The sequence below is a fragment of the Hipposideros armiger genome, unplaced genomic scaffold (genome assembly GCF_001890085.2).
Source record: "Hipposideros armiger isolate ML-2016 unplaced genomic scaffold, ASM189008v1 scaffold_182, whole genome shotgun sequence".
Taxonomy (NCBI): domain Eukaryota; kingdom Metazoa; phylum Chordata; class Mammalia; order Chiroptera; family Hipposideridae; genus Hipposideros; species Hipposideros armiger.
Genome location: NW_017731532.1, coordinates 1,027,791 through 1,033,820, shown reverse-complemented (window position 1 = coordinate 1,033,820; position 6,030 = coordinate 1,027,791). Strand labels below are relative to the sequence as shown.

The following is a 6,030-nucleotide window of genomic DNA, read 5'->3' as shown; positions in this document are numbered from 1 at the left end:
AAGTTTCTTCATCTTTAAAATGGGGATACTATATCTAAGCACTTAGAAAGTGAGCAGCCTAATTTTTTGCTGTTAGGATTGTGTAAACCCAGATTAAAACCTCTCAGTAACCCACTGCTGCCAAGGAATATTCAATGTATAAAATTCCTAAGTGAAGGCAACTAGAAAGGAAAATGTGCCGCAAAATGATAAGAGTGCTCCTCAAAAAAACAGAAACGATGTTAGATGAAATCTATCCTTGCCCTCATGATTTGGGATAATGGAAGGATGGCATTATCCTTAGGCTGTGTGGCTGCAACATGAAAATCTCAGCCTGCACAAAAATCACATGTGAAACTTGTTGAAACTTCAGGTTCCTGAGCATACATCTCCCCTCCCTACCTATGATGCTGGTTCAGGAGGTCCAACTTGACTGCGGAGTGTTACTGTCATGTCCTACGCAAAGAGAGAAGAAAAAAACATGTTTGTCTGGTTTTGTTTTTTCATCTGTTAATTAAAGGAGCCACCAGCTGAAATCCCCTACTATTAACCTGAAGCCCGTTTGGATTTCTGCAAATCCAAAGGTTAATTCTCTTCCTTGTTATCTTGGCTCCAACCTAAGGTCTGGGTTCCCCAGGGTCCAGAATTCTCTAAAAAAAACTCAGAATTATTTTGCTTTTCTCTAGGAGTAGGAAAGTGGGACTGACTTCCCAACTTTTAGCCCCTAAAAAATAACTACAGTGGCTTAACATATCAAAAATATGAGTATACTATAGAAACAGAAGGGAGGTGGATCACAGCGTTCAATTCGTCTTTTTCGTATAGACAGGGTAAGCGCTAAATAGGAGCAATGAAATAAGAGGATGAGAACATTTTGCTCTTCACCTGACTCTCAAAGAAACTTTCTGAGATAAATCCTGGGACAAAGAAGTTCTACAGTAACATTTTATAGGAATTAAAAAGCACCAGAACTCACTCTCAGAGGGCACTCCGGAGCCTAGATAAGCTGACCTGGGAATCCTGTGGATGAAGAGTGTCTCCCCAGCTGGGTATATGCCAGACTTTTCCTCCGTGTCTTCTTGTGCTGGGTCTTTGTGCACGGCACACTGGACTCAGTCTCACCCCAGGCAGGAGGAAACCCAGAATCGGCTCTACCCTGGGTTGCCAATGACAACTGGAAGCTCTAGGCTAAGGAGACAGCCTCCTGGGCAGCCTGTTTTTGCTCTTTCCCAATCTGTTCAATTCAGTTGCCTGCCGGCAGGAGTATTCTTTTTGTGCCAGCTTTAAACCACTGAGTGCCCTGGGCCTGGGCCCGGTGTCTGAAGCTGCGTCCAGCGCTTGGCCCAGTGCTTGGCTTTCTGCCCAGGAGTTGTCAAGTGTCTGCACTGGATATCTGTCCCTTCATCCACCTGTCCTCCAATCTTCTCCTTGGAACAGTGGGATAAACCATCCATCCTTGTCATTTTTCTAAGCCTACCCAAAAACTTCTTCATGCCCTTGTTAAGGGAATGGGCCCAGAGTGGTTGCAAGCACTGGCTGAATAAGAAGGAAGGGTGCTGGGACTTGTAAAGGCATTTAGGGATTCCTTCAGAGCCCTCAAGTGATCACAAAACATTTTAAAGGGCCGCTGGGCCCCGGGCTGTGGATTCTTCAGGAACCAGAGCTTGAAGGCCGCCTCAGCTTGTAGGACTCTTCTACAACCTTTCCATCCTTAAGATCCTTTGGCTAAATATAGCCTTTCGGAAGGGGGTGGGGAACCTAGCTAATTATAGCCTCAAAGGGCTTGTAAGTGAGGCGGAACCTGTCAAACTATACCCCTTAGGATACTATACAGCCATTCCACAGGATACTATACAGCCATTCCACAGCTGCCTTCTGGGTGTTGGGACCACACCCACCACAGGAGGATGGCCTGAAGGGAGAGGAAGAGTGAAGTACCTGGAAGGGAGGGAGAACCACCCACCGATTTGGAGAAAAAACTGACAGGACTGGAGTGAACACTGGAGGTTCCTGCTACATTAGAATTCCCACACTAAGTTCCTGAGCACAGAGATTTATGCCATAGTTAAATCTCCAAAGTTGAATGGCTTCAGAAAGTCGTAGAAAAGTAAACATTCTATTTAACCACTAAGTGGGTGGCCATCACATATGTTACATATCTGAAAATTTAAGTCAGAACAGCTTGAACCTTTCCATATCTAATTCCCAATAGTAGTTCTGAGCTGGATTGGTATTGTTTATTAACAAAACCAACACGGCTGTTTCCCTCTTAAAAAAAAAGGTAGTTAGCCCTTCGATGTAAATCTATGTATAAAAAAATAATGCTTTGTTTCCAAAATCATAAGCAAGAGAGCCAGGTTTTTTTCCTAATTTAGGATTTTTTGTTTGCATATGTAAACAGTGCTCACTCTGGTTTTAGAAAGCAAGTCTAGTTTGCAGAATAGGCAACTAGAAAAATATCATCTGGACCTTCGTATACAGCAAATTTGGAAAGAAAACCACCAGTGGACAAAAAAAACATATTGAATGCTAAATGTAATTGCCATGATGACTCTAATTACAGCCACAATCAAAAGATAGTCTAAACTTTAGACCCACGGTTTAGTCACAGCTTCTTTTTCACGCCTACTCATTACATAAGTCATGGAGTAAATGGTCATTTAGAGCATTATTTGTCAAATTCCCACATTCCTAATGAGCTGGAGAGACTCTCCATGTACACTTTTAAAAAGTCACTAAAAATCCTTTGGGTCACAGGAGTAAAATTAAACATCCTGCCATGGACAATGGTAAGTGAAATTGCAAATATGTAGTCCTGGGTGTAAAGGTTCACTTCACTCAAAAGCATTTCCAAATCAAATAACTTCAAATGATAAACTCTTTTTTAATATTCTTACAGACAAAGAAATTCCATAACAACTTTTGGGGAGGATGGGGGGAAACAACAAACTACACTTCTATGAAGTATGAAAATGTTAAAAATATTTTTTTATCCATAAAACTACAATTATCGAGGGCTTACTAACCTATTTAGGATTTCAGAATATTTACTATCTAATCTTAGCATACTGCACTTTTGGGCTAAATACACAAATTCATTATATTAACACAGAATTTTTTTACAGTAGCGGCAGCACTCTTAAACATGTAAAAACATGTTACAGGTTATAAAATAGTGATAGATTCCAAATGCAGTCAAAGTAATCTCAGATTAAAACTGGCATCAAATTCGAATAAACACATTCACCTACCAAATAGCACCAGAGATTGNTATATGGGCTTAACTTTGCCAAGTAACAAGATTGAAGGCAGAAACATTAAGTAACAAGATTGAAGGCAGAAACATTAAGGATCCATCTGAGGCTGACTAAGTCAACACTGACAAGATTTTGCCCAACAGTGCTTAGCTACTCAGAGGTAAATAAAAACAATAACACTATGTATGTGCTAGGCGTTGTTCTTACAGAGTGTATGTACTGACTCATTTAATTCTCATACAAGAGAGCGATGTAAGGCTCAAATTGCGCAGGAGTAGAGGAGGTTGATCATGGTATTGGTATTTCATGAATGGATGCAGTGAAAAATAGAAGACTATGCAGGGATCAAGACTTCATGAAAGTCAAGGACAAAAGTGGGGTTGGAAGAAGGCCAGTGAATAAGGAGAAGAAGACACTGAAGCTCTAAGGGTCTCTCTGAGGCTGATTGTGGTTGGGATTGAGAGAAAGACAGACTTGGAAGGACAGAAAGTTGTGGTTAGAGAACAGTGTATTGAGTTTGAGATTTTAGGGGGATTTCAAATTCACTTCTGCCTGACTTTTATTCCTATCACTAATACCCAAAAATACAGTCTTAAGGACTTAATCAAACAAAAGTCTGGTTGAGTTCCAGCTTTAGATGAGTAATTGTGAGCAAGAAATTTAATTTTTCTGAGGCTCCTATTTCTTCACCTATAAACTAAATATGATAAAATGCCTATCTCATAGGTTACATGAAAATCACTTGAATTGATGACCGTTAGGTGCCTACATTATACTATATCTGGTATAAAGTAGATGCTCAATCTACTATACACATTAACATTCACCTTTACAGCATTATCACCATCATTATCTTTAGCTTATACATAATTAAAAGAAGCTTAAAGAAACCATGAGGGCAACGCTCAGTGTCTCATTCATCCTGACGTCTTAGCACAGGGTCTGACACACAGGAAGGACTCAGTGAATGGATGTGGAACCCAAGCAATTTGCCGCCTTCCATTTCGGGGGTCACCTACTCTAATATCTTTGGGGAAAAATAGTTTTTCTCATGCTGGCTTCTGATTCAGTCCACATCAAAGCCTGCTTCTTTGCCTGACCTAATAGAACAAATATTTATGGAGACCTGTTTTGTGTCTGGCATTTTGCTAGGAGCTGGGTATATTAATGGTGCCCAAACAGAAAGGTCTTTGCCCTCATAGAGCTTACAGTCGGAAAGGAAGCAGACATTAATGGGATAATCTTACAAATAAATATAAAATTACAACTATGATACATGCTACTAAGGAGAAACTATCAAGAGGAGACTGATCTAGTCAAAGAGGGCGGGGAAAGTTTCTCCATATAAACAATAATTGAGCTGAGAAAGAATATGACAAAAAGGGAAAGGAAGAGTTCCCTAGGCAAAAGGAACAGCATACACAAAGTCTCTATAAGGAGGAGCGAGTCAAGAATAAGACTCGTGTGGTTGGAACAAAGAGAAACAGAGAATGTGTTGTGCTGGATGATGCTGGAGAGGAAAGCGATGGTCAGCGTATGCAGGGCCCAGAATGTCCACTCATTCTACCACTGGTCATCACACGGAACTACAGGCCTCTATTTTTCTTGATTAAATGTTGGTCTGAGCCAAAGAGAAATGAAGAAAAAGCCTTACTTTATTCTCTCCCTTAATTCCCCATTCATCACTAGCCCAAGACTGCTGTAAAGAGTAGAATTTTTATAGAAAGTTTGGGAGTAAGGAACGGGAAAACCTGGCAGGGTTCAAATAGGGGACATGTGAAAATTGAATAACAGACATTACTGGTGTTCACATGTTCCAAGGCCATCTTTCACTCCAAACTCAGCTAGGACGCTAAGCCACGGCCATCTACTCTGGGTTCCTACCCCTAGCAATGCAGCTGCAGCCGTTATTCCTGCTGATGTTTGTTCTTTTTGACCTGTCCAAGGTCAGGTTCTTGAGCATGACTTCCATCACTACAGATGAGAGCAGGATGTTCGTGCATAAAGGTAGGCTCATTTCTTTGAGTTCATTTCTTCCATCACAATGAATAACCAAGAACTCCTAGGTTGGCTCACTGAAAACCAGTCAGATGACTGTACAATAAAATTCCTTTTAATAAAAAAAAAAAAAACCTGCACCACGTAAAACTTTTCATTCATTTAACAAGCATTTATATAGCACTTAAAATGTGCCATTGGCTGTGCTGGTTCCTGACATACACAAAGATGTGTCTTGTAATAGAGCTATAACGGAGGTGTAACTGTGTTTTGTGGGAGCACAGAGGGGAGGAATTCTCCCTAGGGAAGCAGGATAGAGGGACTTCAGAAGGTAACGTTTGAGATGTGGTCTTGTGGAATGAATTGGAGCAGTCCAGGAAGAGAGAAAAGGTGTATTCCAGCATAGAGGATAGTGGGAAGGGATGTTGGAAAGTCTGTCTGGGGAGATGAACCATGCGAGGCAGACAGACGTTATGGCCTTAATAAAGCAATGATGTAACCAAATCAATGTCTTAAAATGGACTTCAAAACTCTGAAGATGCCATGTGACATCACAGATGCTTAAAAATTTTTCCTTGGATGTTGTATACATTAGTCAAGAAAAATTCAGCCAGTTATCTTGGGTGTGTAGAAATGATTTTTAGATTTCATCCAGATTGGCGTTGAATAAACCAGTAGTATTTTAGATTTCTAGCCTTGTGGTTTGTTCACCTCCCATTTATTGTGGTCCCAAATCCAAGCACTGGATAGAGACAAGGAAATGACTTTCTTATACAAAATAAGGATAAACTAGGAA

General features: G+C 40.6%; 1 protein-coding gene across 3 annotated transcripts in view; it reads right to left on the bottom strand.

Annotated features, from left to right (window-relative positions):
* The window catches only part of ATG10 (autophagy related 10), a 338,768-nt gene that overhangs the window by 324,756 nt on the left and 7,982 nt on the right, over positions 1-6,030 (bottom strand). The window contains exons 1-2 of one of the 3 annotated variants that reach the window (XM_019652570.1): positions 991-1,063; positions 382-435 (exon numbers count right to left, since the gene is read on the bottom strand). The gene's annotated coding sequence lies outside the window, so the exon portion shown is untranslated. Of the gene's footprint in view, positions 1-381; positions 436-955; positions 1,064-6,030 lie in introns of those variants that run through there. The other 2 variants (XM_019652569.1, XM_019652568.1) reach the window with 2 other exon arrangements.